Here is a 21,612-nt window from a genome sequence, read left to right as displayed (position 1 = left end):
GCGGCCTCCGCTCCTGCCAGGCGGCCCTGCCCGCAGCAGCGAGAGGAGCCACGGGGCGCTGCCCTCCTCCGCAGCCCGAGGCCCACCTCACACGCACTGAGCCCACGCGCGGTTCTCTGCCCGCCAGCCCCGTCTGAGCTCGCCGCAGTCCCTGCTTGAGAGCCCGGGGGGCACCTGCGCCTGCCCGGGACCCCGACCTGCTCGCGGGGCCCGGCGCCTCCTCTGCAGGCAACGACCTCGCCCGCGGTGCCCCTACTCGCCCCGTCCCCGGAGGGACCGCCCCCGCCCGCGGCCTTCCCCGCCCCGTCCCTTGAGTGACCCCCGCCCGCCGTTACCCAACCACCGCCCCCGGAGGAGCCCCCGCCCGCGGTTACCCAACCTTACGCTGTCCCCGGAGGGCTCCGCGCCAGTGTTCCCCCCGCCCCGTCCCGTCTCCGAGGGCCCACTGCCCCGGTCCCCATCCCGCTCGGTCCCCGTAGGGCCGGGCCGCCGGGGGGGTCTCCTGAAGCAGCGGTCCCGGAGGACAGACAGCAACACGGCCTCTTTAAGCCGCTCGGACACGCGCTCGGGCCCGTTGCGAGCTGCAAGCGCGCAGGCGTGCGCGTGCCCGTCGGGCCTAGCGAGCGCGCGCGACGCGCGACGTGCGTGGTGACGCGAACGCGTGGGGTTTCCCGAGACTGCGGGCAGGGGCCCGCCGCGCCCATCCCGATGGCTGGAGGCGTCTGAGGGGCGGACGGAGGCGGCGGCGGCGGCGGCGGGAGCGGGAGCGGGCGCGGGCGGCGAGTGGGGAGCGGGGTCGGGAGTGGAGCAGCCGCCGCGGCGGGAGTGGACCGAGCCTTGCCGGTGCGCACCTGCCCGCAGCGCCCGCGGAGCGCGCAGCGCGGCCCGAGCGCGACGACCTCCCGAGCAGCGGCCGAGGCGGCGGTGCGGGCGCGTCAGGCCGCGACGAGGGCGCTGAGGTGAGCGCGGCAGCCCCCAGCCCCGGACCCGGCCTCAGTTCGTCCACCGGCCCGCCCAGGGGGCGCCCGCCCCGCCCCCACCGCACCCGCCGGCCGGGGCCGCGTCTTCCTGCCCCGCCCGGGTGCGGCGGGCGGCGGGCGGCGTCCGAAGGCGGGGGCCGGGAGCTGGGGTCCGAGGTTCGGGGTGCAGGGTCGGGGTCGAGGGCGGGGTCGAGGGCGAGGAGCCGGGGTCCGAGGCCCAGGGCTGGGGGCCGAGTTTCGGCCCCGGGGTGCGGGGCTGTGCGCGCCGCGGGAGCTTCCCGTGGCGGCGGCCGGGGCCTCGGGGGCGCGGGTCGGGCGGGGCCGGGCCCTGCGTGGGGAGCCGGACGTGGCGCTCGGGCCCTCGGCGCGAGAACAAAGGCCGGGCGGGCGTGCAGGCGGGGCGGTGTCGGCGGCCGGAGCCCCCGCGCGGGCCGCCTATCGGGGTGACTTTGAGGGCCGGGCGTCCGCTGGGGGCGAGCGCGGGGAAGGGGAACAATGAAATGGGGAAGCCGGGCCGCGCGCCGCGGGCGGAGTGGGGATTTAAAGCGGAAGCCGGGCGCGGCGTCGGGAAATGGGAAAATAACGGTTTCGGCCCTTTCGCTGTGCCGAGTCGCGGAGACGGCCGCGCTGTGGCCTCGCCCTTCTCCTGCCGAGGCCGGGGTCTGTCTGGCGCCGGCGCCCCGCGCGTGTCGGCCGGGGGGTTGCGCGGACCCCGGCCCGGGCCCGCGAATGAATGGGCCCGGTGACCGCGCCAAGATGGCGCTCCCGGCGGTGCCTTTGTGGGGCGGCCGCCGCTCCGAGTTTCGGGGCCCGGTTTGCGATATTCCGAAGGCCCGAAGGTGGGGGAGAGGACAGGAAATAGCACAAAGGCTGGGTGTCTTCCTCCTGCCTGGATCGGCTTTTCGGCTGGAAGCTGGGTGGGGGTGGGGAGTGGGGAGCTGAAAATTCCACACGGCTGCCGGCTGAGGCTTTTGACTTTTAAGAACCTCCTATATTTTTCCCTGTCAATCGATAGTTGGTTCAAATGGTATTTTAACATTTCTTGTGTCTTTTAAATTACATGGTTAGCATGCAGAAGCAGTATCAGTTTTGTTTGCTAAATTCATTTGCATGGAAGCCTTTTTTTTTTTAAATAATAGAGATGGGATCTCTGTGTAAAAGAGATCCTGTTAACCAGGCTGGTCTCGAACTTTGGGGCTCAAGCGATCCTCCCGCCTCAGCCTCCCAAAGTGCTAGAATTAGAGGCCTGAGCCACCATGTCCATCCTGTCTTCATGGAAGGTTTTTGTTAGGATTGTGAAATGCATTTATTGAAGGAAAACGCCGATGTTAAAATTTGTGTTTTGAAAAGGGAGTTGGTGTGCATTTACAGTTAGGGTGTACAGTACTCGACTTACGGATAAACAGTGTAGAAATCTTAACCTACGGTTTTCGTTTGGGGAGCATTGGTTCATTGTATTTTCAGGTTGCTATCTATCTGATAACAGTAGTCTCAAATAGTATTAGGTGATTAAGCAGTTGCTGGTGAGATTATTAATTAAGAAAATATGAAGATTATTTTTCATGATTAGCAAATGGATGTATTAGTTTTGTGAAAAGTCCCAGTGAACCATGCATACTGAATAAGGCCTTTGGAGCAAGCATTGTTATCGTAAGGTTTCTGCCTAAGTTATTTTCTAATCTGAAGTGATAGTCTTTTGGGAGAGGGAGGAGCTGTTTATTGAATGTAAGGTTTTAATTTTCATGCTATTGAGATATATAGTTTATTCTGGATTCTTTGGGAAGGTATATATATCAAGAAAGTGAATAGGCGGTTCCTTCTTTCTTCGCTAACGCTGGGTGCGTGGCTGGGGATGAAGCTGGTGCCACTGACATGGAGACAGGTCTGAGAGCCTCCCCAGGGTAGTACTGAGTGGTGGGTTTTGGCTTGGTTTATGGTAAGGCAGAACTTTATTATTATTATTATTTTTTGAGATGGAGTTTCGCTCTTGTTGCCCAGGCTGGAGTGCAATGGTGTGATCTCAGCTCATTGCAACCTCTGCCCCCCAGGTTCAAGTGATTCTCCTGCCTCAGCCTCCCGAGTAGCTGGGATTACAGCTACTGCCACCACACCCAGCTAATTTTTTGTATTTTTAGTAGAGATGGGGTTTCACTATGTTGGCCAAACTGGTCTTGAACTCCAGACCTCAGGTGATTCACCCACCTTGGTCTCCCAAAGTGCTGGGATTACAGGTGTGAGCCACCGCGCCCGATGGTTAAGGCGGAACTTTCTGACAGAGAGCTGCGCGGAAATGAACTGCAACTCCAAGGTCTACAGGCTCATCCTGTCAACCCTAGGGGAAGGCTGGACTGCCGGTGGTCCCAGGTTAGGAGCGTTTGGTTTCGTCAACGCTGAAAGTCCCTTTTTTTTTTTTCTTTCAGACATTGAGAGTTGGAAAACCAGTTAAGTTCTGAGGTGCCTGTGCCCCCTCCCAGTTAAGCACGCACTGCCCAGGCCCAGTGTGAGGATGACATTTCATCTTCTGCTGGAACCTTTCAAGATGAGTTTTATAGAGGAAACTGTTCCAACATTAAATTTCAGCTCAGAATTGACTTTCTCAAAAGAGCACATCCACTGGACAAAAGCTATTTCTCTCGCATAATCTGAATTTATGACACAGCCATAGTTATCTCATCAGACAAGTACTGACAGTGCTCTTCAGTGATACCTTTAAAATGTTTTTATTTTTCTTCGATATCTTCAGTTAATTGTGTTTTTGGGGGGGTTGGAGAGTTGAAGTAAATTTTCTCAGGTTTAATTTTGATCTTAGAAGATTCCAGAGGCTGCAGAATAGTGTGTTTTTTGTTGTCGTTTGTTTTTAAGCTTAAAACCCACTGGGTGTGGTGGCTCACGCCTGTAATCCCAGCACTTTGGGAGGTGGGGAGGATCACATGAGGCCAGGAGTTTGAGGCCAGTCTGGCCAATATGGTGAGACCCTGTATCTACTAAAAATATAAAAATTGGCGGGACGCGGTGGCTCACGCCTGTAATCCCAGCACTTTGGGCGGCTGAGGCGGGTGGATCACGAGGTCAGGAGATGGAGACCATCCTGGCTAACACGGTGAAAACCCGTCTCTACTAAAAATAGAAAAAATTAGCCAGGCGTGGTGGCGGGTGCCTGTGGTCCCAGCTACTCGGGAGGCTGAGGCAGGAGAATGGTGTGAACCTGGGAGGTGGAGCTTGCAGTGATCCAAGATCGCGCCACTGCACTCTAGCCTGGGCAACCGATCCAGACTCGTCTCAAACAAACAAACAAAAAGCTGGGCGTGGTGGTGGGCGCCTGTAATCCCAGCTACTCAGGAGGCTTAGGCAGGGGAATCGCTTGAACCCGGGAGGCAGGGATTGCGGTGAGCCGAGATTGCGCCACTGCACTCCAGCCTGGGTGACAGAGTGAGACTGTCTCAAAAGAGTTAAACCTCTGTAAATCTTTTTTATGCCCAATGACTTCGGTTTCAAAGCTTGTACCATGTAGGTAGATTTATATTGATCACTTGAGAAATAGAATTTGAGGAGTTAATTTATTTCTCAAAGGAGGTGTTGTACTATCCTGCAAAAGTACCAGAGCTTTGTTCTCTTCCCTTTGCTTTGTTAAAAATTTACTGTGTCTTTTGGTTCATTTTCTGTGTGTGTTGGTCCACTGGAAAAGTTGTAGCTTTGTAGCTAAATACCGCTTTGATTAAAGGATGAAAAAGGTCTTCAGGGCATCTGTAGACTCATCTACCATCAGTTGACTTTTTGTAGCTAATACTTTAATGAATAACGTTGATTTTATTTTAGAAGTGCAGTGTTGGCATTTATTGTAGTTTTGTCGTTGGATTGTTTGTCTCTGCCCAAAAGATTTGGCTCATGTTGGTCTCTAAATTGGATTACATTCTTACTGTCTGTGACTTTGGCTTTAGCATTAGTGGATTGGTAATAGATATTCTCAATTTTTAAATCTGGCTTGACCATATGGCAGGCCATGTTATTTTGAAACCCCTATTTAGTGTAAGTCTCATAAGACATGTAACACAAATTTTAGAAAATTTTAAACTGGTTTGGCTGGGCGTGGTGGCTCATGCCTGTAATCCCAGCACTTTGGGAGGCCGAGGCAGGTGGATCATGAGGTCAGGAAATTGAGACTACCCTGGCTGACACGGTGAAACCCCGTCTCTACTAAAAATACAAAAAATTAGCTTAGTGTGGTGGTGGGCACGTGTAATCCCAGCTACTTGGGAGGCTGAGGCAGGAGAATGGCGTGACCCGGGAGGCAGAGGTTGCAGTGAGCCGAGATCGTGCCAGTGCACTCCAGCCTGGGCGACACAGTGTGACTCCGTCTCAAAAAAAAAAAATTTTAAACCGGTGTTTAAATTCTGATTTCAGGTTTGCGTTTGTTAAGAGTGGTTGGAGAGATTATGAAGTAGGCAATTCAGTTAAGTGTTTGGTTTAGGAACATAGAATGAGGAGATAAAATAGATTTAAAATGGAAACTATCAGAAATAGTTGATGAAACTGCAGTGTTCAACGTTACTGAAAGAAAAAGCAGGACAAACATATATGGGAGTGTGTATGAAGAGAAAGAGAAATACAACATCACATCAGCTACTCTGGGAGAGGGAGGGAGCACTGCCTCTTTCAAAGCTGTGTATTTTGTTCCAGAATTTTGATTGAAGAAATATAGACAATCTATAGACATTTGAGTTTGCTAGTGGATTAGTGGAATGCTGAAAGCTTTTTTTGTTTTGAGACAGAGTCTCACTCAGCCGCCCAGGCTGGAGTGTAGTGGCGCAGTCTCAGCTCACTGCAACCACCGTCTCCCAGGTTCAGGTGATTCTCCAGTCTCAGCCTCCCGAGTAGCTGGGATTACAGGCACCCGCTGTCAAGCCCAGATAATTTTTTAAAATTTTATTTTAGTAGAGACAGGGTTTCACCATGTTGACCAGGCTGGTCTTGAACTCCTGACCTCAGGTGATCCGCCCGTCTCAGCCTCCCAAAGTGCTAGGATTACAGGCGTGAACCACTGCGTCCTGCCGGAATGCTGAAATTTTTTTTTTTAACCTTTTAGCCTCTTGTTTTTGTGGCAGTGCCTACCATTGGGTGCCATGGTAATCAGTGGAAATTACTCCTGGCTTTCAGTGGTAGAAAAGCTTTCTGTTTTATAGAGCAATGTTGCTTGCTTGCTTTCTTTTTTTTTTTTTTTTTTTTTTTTTTTGAGACGGAGTCTTGCTCTGTCGCCCAGGCTGGAGTGCAGTGGCCGGATCTCAGCTCACTGCAAGCTCCACCTCCCGGGTTTACGCCATTCTCCTGCCTCAGCCTCCCAAGTAGCTGGGACTACAGGCGCCCGCCACCTCACCCGGCTAAGTTTTCGTATTTTTTAGTAGAGACGGGGTTTCACCGTGTCAGCCAGGATGGTCTCGATCTCCTGACCTCGTGATCCGCCCGTCTCGGCCTCCCAAAGTGCTGGATTACAGGCTTGAGCCACTGCGCCCGGCCTGCTTGCTTTCTTTTTTTTAAGATTAAGTGAAAGTATTTCCTTATCTATGTCTTCTTAAATTAGAATTCTGAGGAAGACCCATTTTTTAAAAGTTAACTGATTAAAAAGACCAAATTAAGATTATCTAAGGCAATTCTTTTTTTTTTTTTTTGAGATGGAGTTCCGTTCTTGTTGCCCATGCTGGAGTGCAATGGGGCGGTCTCCGCTCACTGCAATTTATGCCTCCCGGGTTCAAGTGATTCTCCTGCCTAGCAGCCTCCCAAGTAGCTGGGATTACAGGCGCCTGCCACCACACCCAGCTGATTTTTTTGTTTTTAGTAGAGATGGAGTTTCACCATGTTGGCCAGGCTGGTCTCCAACTCCTGACCTCAAGTGATCCGCCTGCCTCTGCTTCCCAAAGTGCTGGGATTACAGGTGTGAGCCACTGCGCCCAGTTTATCTAAGATAATTCTTAAGTTTATTCTGTTGAACCTATTTTGCCATTGATAAAATAATGATTTGATCATTAGTTGCTCCAAGCTTACTAATGCATTTTATCAAGAGAGGACTTTATGTATTAATTCATTCACCTGTTAAAATTGGAATACTGGCCGGGCACAGTGGCTCACGCCTGTAATCCCAGCACTTTGGGAGGCAGAGACGGGCGGATCACGAGGTCAGGAGATCGAGACCATCCTGACTAACACGGTGAAACCCTGTCTCTACTAAAAATACAAAAAATTAGCCGGGTGTGGTGGCGGGCGCCTGTAGTCCCAGCTACTCGGGAGGCTGAGGCAGGAGAATGGTGTGAACCCGGGGGGGCGGAGCTTGCAGTGAGTGGAGGTCTCGCCGCTGCACTCCTCCAGCCTGGAGGACAGAGGAAGACTCTGTCTCAAAAAAAAAAAAAAAAAAAAAAAGAATTGGAATACTAAGGGCATCAATGGAATGGAATGTATTCTTGTTTACTGGTGGGTAATCGTGTCTCCATGCATGTCTGTGTGCAGTCCTGTGGCACTTAGAAAATATATTCCCTATTGCCTATGTTGATTACAGACACTCAACTTCCCGCCGAGTGTTGTAATTAATAAAACTTAAAAAAATTCTGGGCTGGGTGTGGTGGCTTACGCCTGTAATCCCAACGCTTTTGGAGGCCAAGGTGAGTGGATCACCTGAGGTGGGGAGTTCGAGACTAGCCTGACCAACATGGAGAAACCCCGTCTCTACTAAAAATACAGAATTAGTTGGGCATGGTGGCACGTGCCTGTAATGTCATCTACTCGGGAGGCCAAGGCAAGAGAATCGCTTGAACCTGGGAGGTGGAGGTTGTGGTAAGCTGAGATTGTGCCATTGTACTCCAGCCTGGGCAACGAGTGAAACTCCGTCAAAAAAAAAAAATTCTGGACATTTTCTAATTAGATCAGCATGTCAGAGAGTCTACAGTAGGTTTCAGAAGTTTGTCATAGGAATTTTAAAATAGTTCCTAAATTCTAGGGAGGGAGATAAATTCAGTGGTTTCCAAAAGGATTGGCACTAAGTTAGAGCCCAGCTCAGCTCTGTCACCTCACTGGCTGATTTGCAGTGTTAGGACTTTTATTCGCACTGAAAATCAAGATCAAGCCAACTTCTGCCTTTCCACAGGAGCTTTCTGTTCTCCCTGAGCCTGCCTTAATTTAGGTCACCTGCAGTGTTAGGACTTCTGTGTCTGTCCTCATCTGTGAAACAGGCATCCGAGAGCCGCCTTCATGGGGTCATTGTGAGGACTGAGTGAGTCTGGATGCGGGCACTGATAACAGAGCTGTGCAAGGGTTAGCCATTTCTGTTGCTGATGGCCTTTGTAAAAATTTCTTTTATGGCAAGGTTAAAAAATGTTATAAGATGACAATGTACTGAGATTTTTCTTTCTTTCTCCATGGTTCCAGAAGAATATTAATTCAGGGTGTGGAACATATATATTAGCTATCTTTGCAAATCCCTATCACTTATTTACTGCCTCACTTTCTTTTTTTTTCTTTTTTTGAGACGGAGTCTCACTCTGTAGCCCAGGCTGGAGTGTAATGGCGCTATCTCAGCTCCCTGCAAGCTCCGCCTCCTGGGTTCACACCATTCTCCTGCCTCAGCCTCCCGAGTAGCTGGGACTACAGGTGTCCGCCACCATGCCCGGCTACTTTTTTGTGTTTTTAGTAGAGATGGAGTTTCACCATATGAGCCAGGATGGTCTCGATCTCCTGACCTTGTGATCCGCCCATCTTGGCCTCCCAAAATACTAGGATTACAGGCGTGAGCCACTGTGCCCAGCCTTTAGTGCCTTACTTTCTACTAAATCTTCTCTCACATCCTTGTCTTTTCTTGAAAGGTTTTGTTTCTTTTTATTTCTTTTTTTTTTTTGAGACAGGGTTTTGTTGTGTCACCCAGGCTGGAGTGTGGAATGTGATGGTATGATCATGGCTCACTGCATCCTGGACCTCCGGGGCTCATACAATCTTCCTGTCTCAGTCTCACAAGTAACTGGGACCACAGGCACATGCCACCTTGCCTAGCTAATTTTTTAAAATTGTTTGTAGAGACAGGGACAGGCTGGTCTCCAACTCCTGGGTTCAAGTGATTCTCCTACCTTAGCCTCCCAAAGTGTTGGGATTATAGATGTGAGCCACAGCACCCTGGTCTTAAAGGCTTTCCTTTACCTTTGCAGAATAATCTTGAACTATGCCTCATTTTGAAAACTGGTAAGTTTTTGTCCTTTTTTTTGAGACGGAGTCTTGCCCTGTCGCCCAGGCTGGAGTGCAATGGCGTGATCTCGGCTCACTGCAACCTCTACCTCCTGGGTTCAAACGATTCTCCTGCCTCAGCCTCCAGAGTAGCTGGGATTACAGGCGCCCGCCACCACACCCAGCTGATTTTTGTATTTTTGGTAGAGATGGAGTTTCACCATATTGGCCAGTCTGGTCTCGAACTCCTGACCTCACCCGCCTCGGCCTCCCAAAGTGCTGAGATTACAGGTGTGAGCCACCATGCCCTGCCCGTTTATGTTCATTTTTTAGAGAATTCTCCTCCCCCCATTTATGAAGCTAGAGTTTTTTGAATTGCACCAAAATTTGTTGACATCCCTTGATTTTTGCTGACTAGGGACAATAAATATTTTCTACTTATTTTTATAAACTGTAATACTGATTTGTTTATTTGTTTAACAGATGTTGACTTAGCACCTTCTCTCTCTCTCTTTTTTTTTTTTTTTTGAGATAGAGTCTTGCTCTGTCACCCAGGCTGGAGTGCAGTGGCGTGATCTCAGCTTACTGCAACCTCTGCCTCCCGGGTTCAGGCGCTTCTCTTTCCTCAGCCTCCCAAATAGTTGGGATTACAGGCACATGCCGCCACGCCTGGCAAATTTTTTTTTTTTTTTTTAAATCTTAGTAGAGATGGTGTTTCACCGTGTTGCCCATGCCGGTCTCGAACTCCTGAGCTCAGGCAATCCTCCCGCTTTGGCCTCCCAAAGTGCTAGGATTACAGGCGTGAGCCACCGTGCCCGGCCCCAACTTAGCACCTTACTGGGTCCTGAGGCAGTGAGCCGTAGTAGAAGGCAGGTGATCCAGGGCCTTGCTGAATTCATGGTCTAATAGGGAGCCTGACACGCAGGCACAGAGCAGAGGGCATTGGCTGTGGCTCCCAGGGAGACCACCCTGTCCAGAGTTTAGTGGCAGCTTCTCATAGAAAAGCTTCAAGTTGAGACCTGAATTGGAGTCTGTCTGGCAGGCAGGTGGGGATGGAGGGGAGGAGTGTATCCTAGGCTGATGAGATGGTGTGTTTTTTATCCGGCAACCAACTGGTCTCCTTTACTGTCTCCAGCACCCAGCACAATGTGTGCCAGGTGATCAGTAATTATCCAGCGGGTAAGAGCAGAGCACATCCAGGGACGGAAGTTCCAAAGGGCTAGCAGAGTGGTAAGAAGTGGAAGCCAAAAGGTTTAGAGCCTGGATAAAGAGCTTATACCTTGAGGCCAGGCACAGTGGCTCACGCCTGTAATCCCACCACTTTGGGAGGCCAAGGCGGGCGGATCACTTGAGGTCAGGAGTTTGAGACCAGCCTGGCCAACATGGTGAAACCTCATCTCTACTAAACGTATAAAAATTAGCCAGGCATGGTGGTGCACACCTGTATTCTCAGCTGCTCATCAGGCTGAGGCACAAGGATGGCTTGAATCCGGGAGGCGGAGGTTGCAGTGACCCAAGATAACCCCAGCCTGGGTGACAGAGTGAGACTCAAAAAAGAAGAAAAAAATGAACTTTTACCTTGAGAGCTCCAGGAAGCCTTGGAAGAGTTGTAAGGAGATTGATCTGATGGGGATCATTACTTGGTAGTTGAACGTAGAATGCTCAGGGGAGGGAGGGGACTCTAGTCAGTTGGCAAAGCTGGTGTAGAAAAGGAAAGGGGTCTGGAGCAGGGTGATGACTGATAAGACCTGGTGACCGAAGGGAAGGTGAGGGTGGCGAGAAAGATGTAAATGACCACAGGTTTCCATCTGCCCTCTGGGTAGCTGTGGGGCATGATGAGTTTAGTTTGTGCGTGTTGGGTTTGAGGAGTCTCTGAGGCATTCTCATGTTTTGCATCAAGGGTACAGCGGGCCTTATACTTTCTCCTCCCTGTCCTTGGAAAACTCTCCTCCTGGCTGTGTGTTTGCACAGTTCACTCCCTCTCTCCATTCAGGCCTTTGTTCATGTATCCCTTCCTCCGAGGGTGTGCTCTGATCTCATTGATCTCTGTCGCTTTACCCCACTCTGTCTTCATAGCCTGATACTGCTCTTCTCACTTGTTCTAAGCTCCATGGACACAGGCACTCTGGTTCCCTGCAGACCAGCCCCTGAAACAGTGCACAGTAAATGTGACGTGGTGACTCCTGTGCCTGTGAATGGGAGCTCTGGAGGATAGGTCTGGGTGGAGGCAGGCCTTGGGAGTCAGCAACATCTCGATGATGATCGAAGCCTTAGGAGCAGTGGTCACTTAGAGCAGTGGTTCTTCAAGTGTGGTCGTGGACCCCTAGGGGCTCCTGAGACCGTTTCAGGAATTCACTTGGTCAGAACTATTTTCTTTTTTTTTTTTTCTTTTTTTATTTTGAGACAGAGTCTTGCTCTGTCGCCCGGGCTGGAGTGCAGTGGCCGGCTCTCAGCTCACTGCAAGCTCCGCCTCCCGGGTTCCCGCCATTCTCCTGCCTCAGCCTCCGGAGTAGCCAGGACTACAGGCGCCCGCCACCTCGCCCAGCTAGTTTTTGTATTTTTTAGTAGAGACGAGGTTTCACCGTGTTAGCCAGGATGGTCTCGATCTCCTGACCTCGTGATCCGCCCGCCTCGGCCTCCCAAAGTGCTGGGATGACAGGCTTGAGCCACCGTGCCCGGCCCGGTCAGAACTATTTTCATAATCATATTAAGATGTTATTTAACTTTTCATTGTGTTGACATTTCATTGATGCTGCAGAAGCAGTGGAGGATAAAACTCCTGGCTCCTTAGCACAACTCAAGGCTGTGGTACCAAACTAGTCTCAGCAGCCACTGTCACGGCACTCACAGTGCTCTTCACCGCCATGAACCCGCCGTGAAAGAAAACCCTGTTAATCTAATGTCCTTGGTGAAGCAATAAAAATTGACTGTATTAAACCTTATCCTTTGAAAATCTATCTTTGTAGTATTTTGTATGATAAAATGAAAGTAGGTATAAAGCACAGTGAAATACAATAGCTGTCTCCAGGAGGAGTTGTGTAATTGAGTTGAAAGAATGGCGGACAGAAAACAACGGCTGTTTAGATTAGATGTGGATATTTGGCAGATACTATCTTGAAAATGAATGAAGTGAACGAGATACTTCAAGGAAAATAACTAACACTATTGTTGCCAGTAATAAAATTTGAGCTTTCAAAGGAACATTTTGGAAAACTTGGTTCTGCTACCATGAGCTTGACATCTTCCCAGTATTGATAGACTTTTCTTATAAGCTAGGTGATGATACTAATGAAATTTTAAAAATATGTAATGAAATGTGTCAGTATTTGGAAGATCTGCTTAATTCAGTGAACCTACATTTTCCTACATTGCCTGTAATCCCAGCACTTTGGGAGGCCGAGGCAGGCGGGTGACTGGAGGTCGGGAGTTCAAAACCAGTCTGGCCAACATGGTGAAACTCCATCTCTACTAAAAATACAAAAAAATTAGCTGGGCATTGTGGCATATGCCTGTAATCCCAGCTACTCAGGAAGCTGAGGCAGGAGAATCACTTGAACTTGGGAGGCAGAAGTTGCAGTGAGCCGAGATGGCGACACTGTGCTCCAGCCTGGGGGATAGAGCAAGGCTGCATCTCAAAAAATAAAATAAAATAAAATATAAAATAAAATAAAATAAATTTTTGTTCTTGATTACAGCTCACACCTGTAATCCCAGTGCTTTGGGAGGCCAAGGCAGGAGGATAGCTTGAGGCCAAGAGTTTGAGACCAGCCTGGGCAACATAGTGAGACCCCATCTGTACAAAAAATTTGAAAATTAGCCAGGCATTCTGGTGTGTGCCTGTGGTCCCATCTACTGGGGAGGCTGAGGCAGGAGGATTGATTGAGCCTGGCAGGTTGAGGTTGCAGTGAGCTGTGGTTATACCATGGCACTCCAGCCTGGGTGACAGACTGAGACCCTATTTCTTTCTTTTTTTTTTTTTTTTTTTTTTTTTTGGAGACAGAGTCTTGCTCTGTTACCCAGGCTGGAGTACAGTGGCATGATCTTGGCTCACTGCAAGCTCCACCTCCCGGGTTCACGCTATTCTTCTGCCTCAGCCTCCTGAGTAGCCAGGACTACAGGCGCCCGCGACCACGCCTGGCTGATTTTTTGTATTTTTAGTAGAGATGGGGTTTCACTGTGTTAGCCAGGATGGTCTCGATCTCCTGACCTCGTGATCCGCACACCTTGGCCTCCCAAAGTGCTGGGATTACAGGCTTGAGCCACCGCGCTCGGCCAGCTGAGACCCTATTTCTTAAAAAAAAAAAACAAAAACCAAAAAAACACTCTTCTTTTTCTTTTAACTGCATATCTATGTGAGACTGAATTTTCCTCATAGACTTCAGCTAAAACTGTGTTGCAGCAGGCTGAGAGCAGACATAAATGTGAAGATCCATTGCTTCCATTGAGGCAGACAATACAAATGTAAAATACAGCTTCTCACCAGATTATTTGTCTTAGAAAATAGTTTTTTTTTTTTTTGAGATGGAGTCTCGCTCTGCCGCCCAGGCAGGAGTGCAGTGGGTAGATCTCAGCTCACTGCAAGCTCCGCCTCCCGGGTTTACGCCATTCTCCTGCCTCAGCCTCCCGAGTAGCTGAGACTACAGGCGCCCATCACCTCGCCCGGCTAGTTTTTTGTATTTTTTAGTAGAGACGGGGTTTCACCGTGTTAGCCAGGATGGTCTTGATCTCCTGACCTCGTGATCCGCCCGTCTCGGCCTCCCAAAGTGCTGGGATTACAGGCTTGAGCCACCGCGCCAGGCCTTTTTTTTTTTTGAGACGGAGTCTCGCTCTATCCCCTGGGCTGGAGTGCAGTGGCATGATCTTGGCTCACTGCAAGGTCTGCCTCCTGGGTTCACACCGTTCTCCTGCCTCAGCCTCCCAAGTAACTGGGACTACAGGCGCCTGGCTAATTTTTTGTGTTTTTAGTAGAGACAGTGTTTCACCGTGTTAGTCAGGATGGTCTTGATCTCCTGACCTCCTGATCTGCCCGCTTCCCAAAGTGCTGGGATTACAGGCGAGCCACTGCACCCAGCCAAGAGAATAGTTATTCTTTATAAAAATGTTATATATGGTAACATGCAGTGGGCTTATTTTCAAATCATTTAATAAACAATTTTAGAACATCTCAGTTTTAATTTATAGCATAGTAAATATCGATAGATCAAACCCTCATAAACAAAAGCCCCTGGGGTCCTTAATAGTTGAGGATGTAGGGGGGCCTGAGCTGAAATATCTGAGCAGCGCTGGTTTAGAGAGTGGGCCAGGCCCAGGGCACCTGTGGGGACCAGAGAAGTTCTCAGCTGGAGGCAAGTACCCTGTCCCTGCCCCCATGTGCAGTACTATAGGATTGTGCCTTTTCCTGGGGAGGAGAACCGAGATTTGTCAGCGGTGAAGACCCATTGGTGTAGCGTGAGAAGAGGCCCTTGTATTAGGGATGTACAGAGGAAGAGAAACACATAAAGGAGTGACCAGACATTGGGAGACCCAGCACTAGTGTCATGGAGCCTACAGAAGGTATTCTGAGAGCAGAGGGAATGGTCTGAAGTTGGAGCTGGATTCATCAGTGGTAGAGATTGCTGAGGGCCAGTGAGTTCCAGTGGGGTGAGGAGAGTCTTGTAGGAAAGTAGTCAGAGAGACAAGTGTGGGGCTAGGGGAGGCTCTGTCTGCACGGATTTTAGATGGGAATACTGACAGGGCGGCGCCCATAAAGGGAAAGGGGAGAGATCTTTGGTAAAATACATATTCAGGGCCGAAGATGTGTCAAGGAGGGGCAGGTGATGGGCAGTGAATAAGATATGCTAACTTGCTTTGTTGAGAGACACGTCACCTGTGAGACAATGGGAAAGGCTGTGTGCTGAAAAAGATGGTGGATGAGTCTGTTGTAGGGCTCTAGGCATTGCTGATGCTTCCATGTTGAAAAGGATGGTGAAAACATTTGAGGAGAGAGTAGGAGGAGGTGAGAAGACAGACCAGACAGACATCTGGGAAAAGAGGGTTCCAGGCAGGAGAAGCCCCAAGTCAGGGCTGTGCTTGGACTTGGAATTGAAATAAGTCCTGGAAAATTGGTTAATCCCCACTTGGCATACATATTATGTGATTATGTGTTGGGAGAGGTACTTGAAGGTTTTCCTGTTGAAATAAATTCCCTACAACCTTGGCCTTCCAGTCCCTCTGCCTGACACTCCCATGGCAGTTGGCACACTTGCGTTTTGCCCTGTTGAAGATGCCTGTGCCATTAGCTTGCATTTGTTGGGTACCTTCCTTGCGTCAGGCGCCACGCTGAAAACTATGCTGTTCCTGCGTGGTCCTCACGTCAGCTCTGATAGGTGCTGTTAATAGCTTCATCTTACAGATGACTGGATGTACAAGGAGATCAGGCAGCTGGCCCTGGTGACAGTGGAACCCATGCATGAACTCAGTTCTTGGATCATTGCTCCTGGAGCCTGTGCAGTATAGACCTGCCGACATGAGCTCTTTCTCCCCATTCATCTGAGAAGACTTCTGTGTCTGCATTTGCCTCTTCCTATGTTAGCAAAAGGAACATTTTTCCACTGGAAAACAGTTACTAACAGTTTTATCTTGTCAGGGGCTCCTTGTATTATACTTTCAAACATGCCTAAATCTTATAAAACTCAACACCCAGTTAATCTTGGTATCTGTTCTAGCCACTCTTATTGTTTTTCTCTTTTTAAACTTCCCAGTCTGTTTCCATTGCCTCCACCATCTATCCTGTCCTCTTTCTCTGGAGATCTTGTTCGTGTTGTCTCATTTTTATTTTCAACTTTTTTTTTTTTTTGAGACGGAGTCTGGCTCTGTTGCCCAGGCTGGAGTGCAGTGGCCGGATCTCAGCTCACTGCAAGCCCCGCCTCCCGGGTTCATGCCATTCTCCTGCCTCAGCCTCCCGAGTAGCTGGGAGTACAGGCGCCCGCCACCTCGCCCGGCTAATTTTTTTTGTATTTTAGTAGAGACGGGGTTTCACCGTGTTAGCCAGGATGGTCTCGATCTCCTGACCTCGTGATCCGCCCATCTCGGCCTCCCAAAGTGCTGGGATTACAGGCTTGAGCCACCGCACCCGGCCTATTTTCAACTTTTTCATTTTGCTAATAAAAATGTCTAAGATGTTCACTGTAGTAAATTGGGGGTTGGGCATAGTGGCTCATGCCTGTAATCTTAACACTTTGGGAGGCTGAGGCAGAATCACTTGAGGCCAGGAGTTTGAGACCAGCCTGGGCAACACAGCTAGTCCCTGTCTCTTTTTTTTTTTTTAAATAAATAAAATTTTATAAAAGAGGGAAATTAGGAACATACAGCAAAAATCTGTAATCTCTCGATCAGGAAATAACCACGTAAGATTATTATGTTTCTTCTAGTGTTCTGTATTTCTCATGCATGTGTGTGGAGATGTTTTTCCTCGGATTGGGGGTCCCACTCTGTGTGTGTGTGTGTGTTTTTTTTTTTTTTTTTTTTTTTTTTGAGACAGAGGCTCACTTTATTGCCCAGGCTGGAGTGCAGAGGCACGATCTCGGCTCACTGAAACCTCCACCTCCCCAGCTCAGGCGATTCTCCTGTCTCAGCCTCCTGAGTAGCTGGGATTACAGGCATGCGCTGCTATGCCTGGCTAATTTTGTATTTTTATTAGAGACGAGATTTCACCATGTTGGCCAGGCTGGTCTCAAACTCCTGACCTCAAGTGAGCCGCCCACATTGGCCTCCTGAAGTGCTGAGATTACAGGCATGAGCCACCATGCCCAGCCTGTATATATAGATTCTTAAAATTATGATTTTTCTACTTTGTAATTGTTTCCAAATGTCATTCATCTTGGAAAACATAGTAATTATGTAGATATCAGTGGCATTTTTTGTACCTGTATCCATATGCTGGACATCCTGGTTCTGCCATCTCAGATTTGAGGTCTGGAGCAGGCTATTGAACATCTCTACCTCAGTTTTCTTGTCTTACAGGATTGTTGTGAGGACTGAATGACATGCTACACATAAAATTCTTAGCTTCAAGCCAAGCAGGACCTCAAAGTGTTAGCTTCCAGTACCGCTACTACTGATGCTGTTTGACTCCTTGCCTTCATTCTTGAAATGCTTCTCCATTGACCAGGTGTGTTGGCTCATGCCTATGACCCTTATCACTTTGGAAGACTGAGGAGGGAAGATTGAGACCAACCTAGGCAACATAGTGAGACCCCATTTTTGCACATGTGCGCACTTGCCCACTGGTTCGTGCATGTGCACGCTTGCTCTCGCTCTTTCTCTCTCTCTCTCTGTGTCTCTTGTGCGCGCATGTGCGTCTTCTCTCTTGTGCTCTCTTTTTCTTAACTGGGCCTGTTGGCATACACCTGTAGTCCCAGCTAGCTGTCTAGGAGGCCAAGGTGGGAAGATCGTTTGAACCTAGGAGTTCGAGGCTGCAGTGACCTGATTGTTCGACTGCACTCCAGCCCTGTCTCTATTCAAAGAAAAAGGAAAAAAGTCCTTCTCCAAGCTGATCTGTGCACTTGATTTCTATCCTTGTGGTTCTGGCTTAGTAAAGGTCTTCAGAAATTACACAGTGTTAGTTTCCTGTGGCTGCTGTAGCAAATCATCACAAGTTGGATGGCTCAGAATGGATTGATTCCCTCAGTTCTGGAGGACAGAAGTCTGAAATCAGGGTGTTGGCCCCAGTGCCTCTGAAGGCTCCAAGGGAAGACCCTTCCTTTCCTCTTTCTGGCTTCTGGCGTGTGCCAGCAGTGTGGCTTGTAGAGGAGCCGCTCTCTACCTCTGTTTTCTGTGGGCTTTTCTCGGTGTCGCTATTCTCCTTATAAGGACATAGTTATTAGATTAGGGCCACCCTAATTCAGTATGACCTCGTTTTAACTTAACTAATCATACCTGGAAAGACGCTCCAAATAAAGTCACATTCCCACATTCCAGGTAGACGTGAATTTTTGGGGAGGCACTGTTGAACCTGCGACAGTTCCTGGAGCTTCATCCTTCGCTCCTTGTGTTTTTTTTTTTTTTTTTTTTTTTTTTTTTTTTGAGACGGAGTCTTGCTCTGTCACCCAGGCTGGAGTGCAGTGGCCGGATCTCAGCTCACTGCAAGCTCCGCCTCCCGGGTTTACGCCATTCTCCTGCCTCAGCCTCCCAAGTAGCTGGGACTACAGGCGCCCGCCACCGCGCCCGGCTAGTTTTTTGTATTTTTAGTAGAGACGGGGTTTCACCGTGTTAGCCAGGATGGTCTCGATCTCCTGACCTCGTGATCCGCCCGCCTCGGCCTCCCAAAGTGCTGGGATTACAGGCTTGAGCCACCGCGCCCGGCCAACGCTCCTTGTGTTTCTAGCTGTCTCCCATGTCTTCCCATTCCCCCTGTGGCCAGGCTTGTGAAATGAAGTCTCCGTTGGAGGTTGAAGAAACTTGTAAGAGAATTTAAATAGAAAAAGGGGCTGGATGCAGTGGCTCACGCCTGTCGTCTTAGCACTTTGGGAGGCCAAGATGAGAGGATCACTTGAGCCCAGGAGTTCATAGCTGCAGTAAGCTATGGTTGTGTCACTGCACTCCAACCTTGGTGACATAGCAAGACCCTGCCTCTAAAACAAAACAAAATAGAAAAAGGTAAAGTGTCCTTGGCCAGGTGTGATGGCTCATGCCTGTAATCCCAGCACTTTGGGAGGCCAAGGCAAGTGGATTGCTTGAGGCCAGGAGTTGGAGAGCAGCCTGGCCAACATGCCAAAACCCTGTCTCTGCTAAAAATACGAAAGATTAATAGAGTGTGGTAGCGTGCACCTGTGGACCCAGCTACTCAGAAGACTGAGGTATGAGAATCACTTGAACTGGAGAAGTTGAGGTAGCAGTGAGCTGAGATCACACCACTACACTCCAGACTGGGAGGCAGAGCGAGACTTTGTCTCAAAAAAACAGAAAAAGATAAAATGTCTTATAAGCATGGGCCCCCAACTCCTCCTGCGTGGTCAGTTAGGAGCCGGGCTGCACAGCAGGTGAGAGGTGGGCACGCGAGCATTCCTGCCTGACCTCCACCTCCTATCAGATCAGTGGCAGTGTCAGATTCTCATAGGAGCGTGAACCCGTTGTGAGCTGCACACGTGAGGGATGTAGGCAGTGTGCTCCTTATGAGAATCTAATGCTTGATGATCTGAGATGGAACAGTTTCATCCTGAAACCATCCCCGCTGTGGAAAAATTGTCCTTCACAAAAACAGTCCCTGGCGTCAAAAAGGTTGGGGACTGCTGCTATGAGGATTCTGAATGCTTCACAGAATGAAGTGCAGGAGGCACTTTTTTATTTTGAGACAGGGTCTCACTCTTTGTCCCCCAGGCTGGACTGCAGTGGCGCCATCTCAGCTCACTGCAACCTCCACCACACAATTGGTGTGGTGGAGGCTCAAGCAATTCTCCTGTCTCAGCCTCCCAAGTAGCTAGGACTACAGGCGTGTGCCAGCACGTCCAGCTAATTTTTTTTTTTTTTTTTTTTTTAAGAGATGGAGTCTTGCTCTGTCGCCTAGGCTGGAGTGCAGTGGTGCAATCTCATCTCACTGCAACCTCTGCCTCCCAGGTTCAAGCAGTTCTCCTGCCTCAGCCTCCCAAGTAACTGGGACTACAGGTGCATGCCACCACGCCTGGCTTTCCCGGTGCTTTAGTAGAGACGAGGTTTCACTGTGTTGCCCAGGCTGGTCTCCGATTCCTCAGCTCAGGCAATCTGCCTGCCTCAGTCTCCCAAAGTGCTAGGATTACAGACAGACATGAGCCACCAAGCCCGGCCTAATTTTTGTATTTTTAGTAGAGACAGAGTTTTGCCATGTTGACCAGGCTGTTCTTGAATTCCTGACCTCATATGATCTGCCCGTCTTGACCTCCCAGGGTGCTGGGATTGCAGGCGTGAGTCCCTGCACCTGGACAGGGGGTGCGTTGTGTTCATGCTTTGCTAGTCGTCTTTCTTTTGTGGGAACTGAAGAGTGTTGTCCTTGGTGGCTTCCACAGGGTTGGATTGAGGCTGCTGCCAGTATTTGTCCCACTGACTGTTCTTGGGGACCAGTAACCTAGATCAGAAGTCAGTGAGAAGACATAAAGAATGCCCCCAAAGCAGGGACTCTTTCCTTCCCTGTGAAGGCGCTGAGTCCCCTAGAGGCAGGTTTGTGTTCCCTCTTGTATTTAGTCCCCACGCTGCCTGCCTGTATACTTTGGTGGTTGTCACAGCTGGGGTGTGCCACAGTGATCCTGCTCCACCATGGAGGATTGTCCAGTCCAGCACTCTCAGTGCCAAGTTTGTTTATGTAAGACGGAGTCTTGCTCTGTCACCCAGGCTGGAGTGCAGTGGCACCATCGTGGCTCACTGCAACCTCCGCCTCCCGGGTTCAAGCAGTTCTACCTCAGCCTCCTGAGTAGCTGGGATTATAGGTGTGAGCCACCACGCCTGGCTGATTTTTGTATTTTTAGTAGAGACGGGGCTTCACCATGTTGGCCAGGCTGGTCTCAAACTCCTGACCTCAGGTGGTCCGCCCACCTCGGCCTCCCAAAGTGCTGGGATTACAGGTGTGAGCCACCACACCCGGTCTCGGTGCCAAGTTTAAAAAGAGCATATTGCCATGGCCTTATATCAGTTATATATTGCTGGTTAACAAACTACCCCAAAATGAAGTGACTTAAAACAGTAACTTCTTGTTCATCATCATGTGGGGGTATATGGATGTGGGCTGGGCTCGTCTCTGTTCACTGTGCTGGCCACGCTAGCAAGGGCAGTTTACAGTTGGTTGGCAGGTAAGCTGGGTTGTGCTTCCCATTGGCCTCACCCACGTGGGCTTTCAGCCAGGGTGCCTCTGATCTCTTCAGCCTGCCCCTCCAACAGTGTAGCTCAGGCTTCCTCCCATAGTGGCTGAATTCCATGAGGGCAGGAGCACAGTTTGACAGGCTACTTGAGGACATGTTTAGAAGTCATGGTGTCACCTCTGCTGTATTCCCTTGCTTAATGCAAGTTATAAGGCCTAGCACAGGCCAGGAGCACTGGCTCATGCCTGTAATCCCAACGCTTTGGGAGGCCAAGGTGAGAGAATGGCTTGAGGCCAGGAGTTTGAAACCAGCCTGGATAACATAGTGAGACCCCATCTCTACAAGAAATAAAGGAAGAAAACAAAAAAAAGCAAAGCTTAGCACAGGCTTGGAGAATAGGAGATAGACTCTGGTCCTTGATGGTGGGACCTGTAGAAACCATGGTCATTTTTCATCACAGCTTTTCCTATACTGTGTGACCTCGAGAACTGCCTGCTTTAGGAGGCCCAGTTAATAATGGTATCTGTGGGATGGAGTGAACTCTTTAACAAATATTTACCGAGTACTTACTTCGAGCAAGACACTGTGCTTGGTGATGATTGAGTACTGAGAAGTTGCAATTGATAGTTCAT

General features: G+C 49.8%; 2 protein-coding genes across 6 annotated transcripts in view; one reads left to right on the top strand and one right to left on the bottom strand.

The window, feature by feature from the left end:
- GABRD (gamma-aminobutyric acid type A receptor subunit delta) overlaps window positions 1-21,612 on the bottom strand; it is a 378,620-nt gene that overhangs the window by 138,007 nt on the left and 219,001 nt on the right. The window lies entirely within an intron of this gene.
- GNB1 (G protein subunit beta 1) overlaps window positions 649-21,612 on the top strand; it is a 112,169-nt gene continuing 91,205 nt past the window's right edge. For 2 of the 5 annotated variants that reach the window (XM_050786283.1, XM_050786256.1), the window contains exon 1: window positions 649-959. The gene's annotated coding sequence lies outside the window, so the exon portion shown is untranslated. Of the gene's footprint in view, window positions 960-1,066; window positions 1,137-1,342; window positions 1,424-17,219; window positions 17,326-21,612 lie in introns of those variants that run through there. The other 3 variants (XM_050786280.1, XM_050786265.1, XM_050786272.1) reach the window with 3 other exon arrangements.

This window comes from Macaca thibetana, chromosome 1 (assembly GCF_024542745.1).
Source record: "Macaca thibetana thibetana isolate TM-01 chromosome 1, ASM2454274v1, whole genome shotgun sequence".
NCBI classification, from domain to species: Eukaryota; Metazoa; Chordata; class Mammalia; order Primates; family Cercopithecidae; genus Macaca; species Macaca thibetana.
Note: the sequence above shows the minus strand (reverse complement) of the source record. Positions and strands in the feature narration are given on the sequence as shown.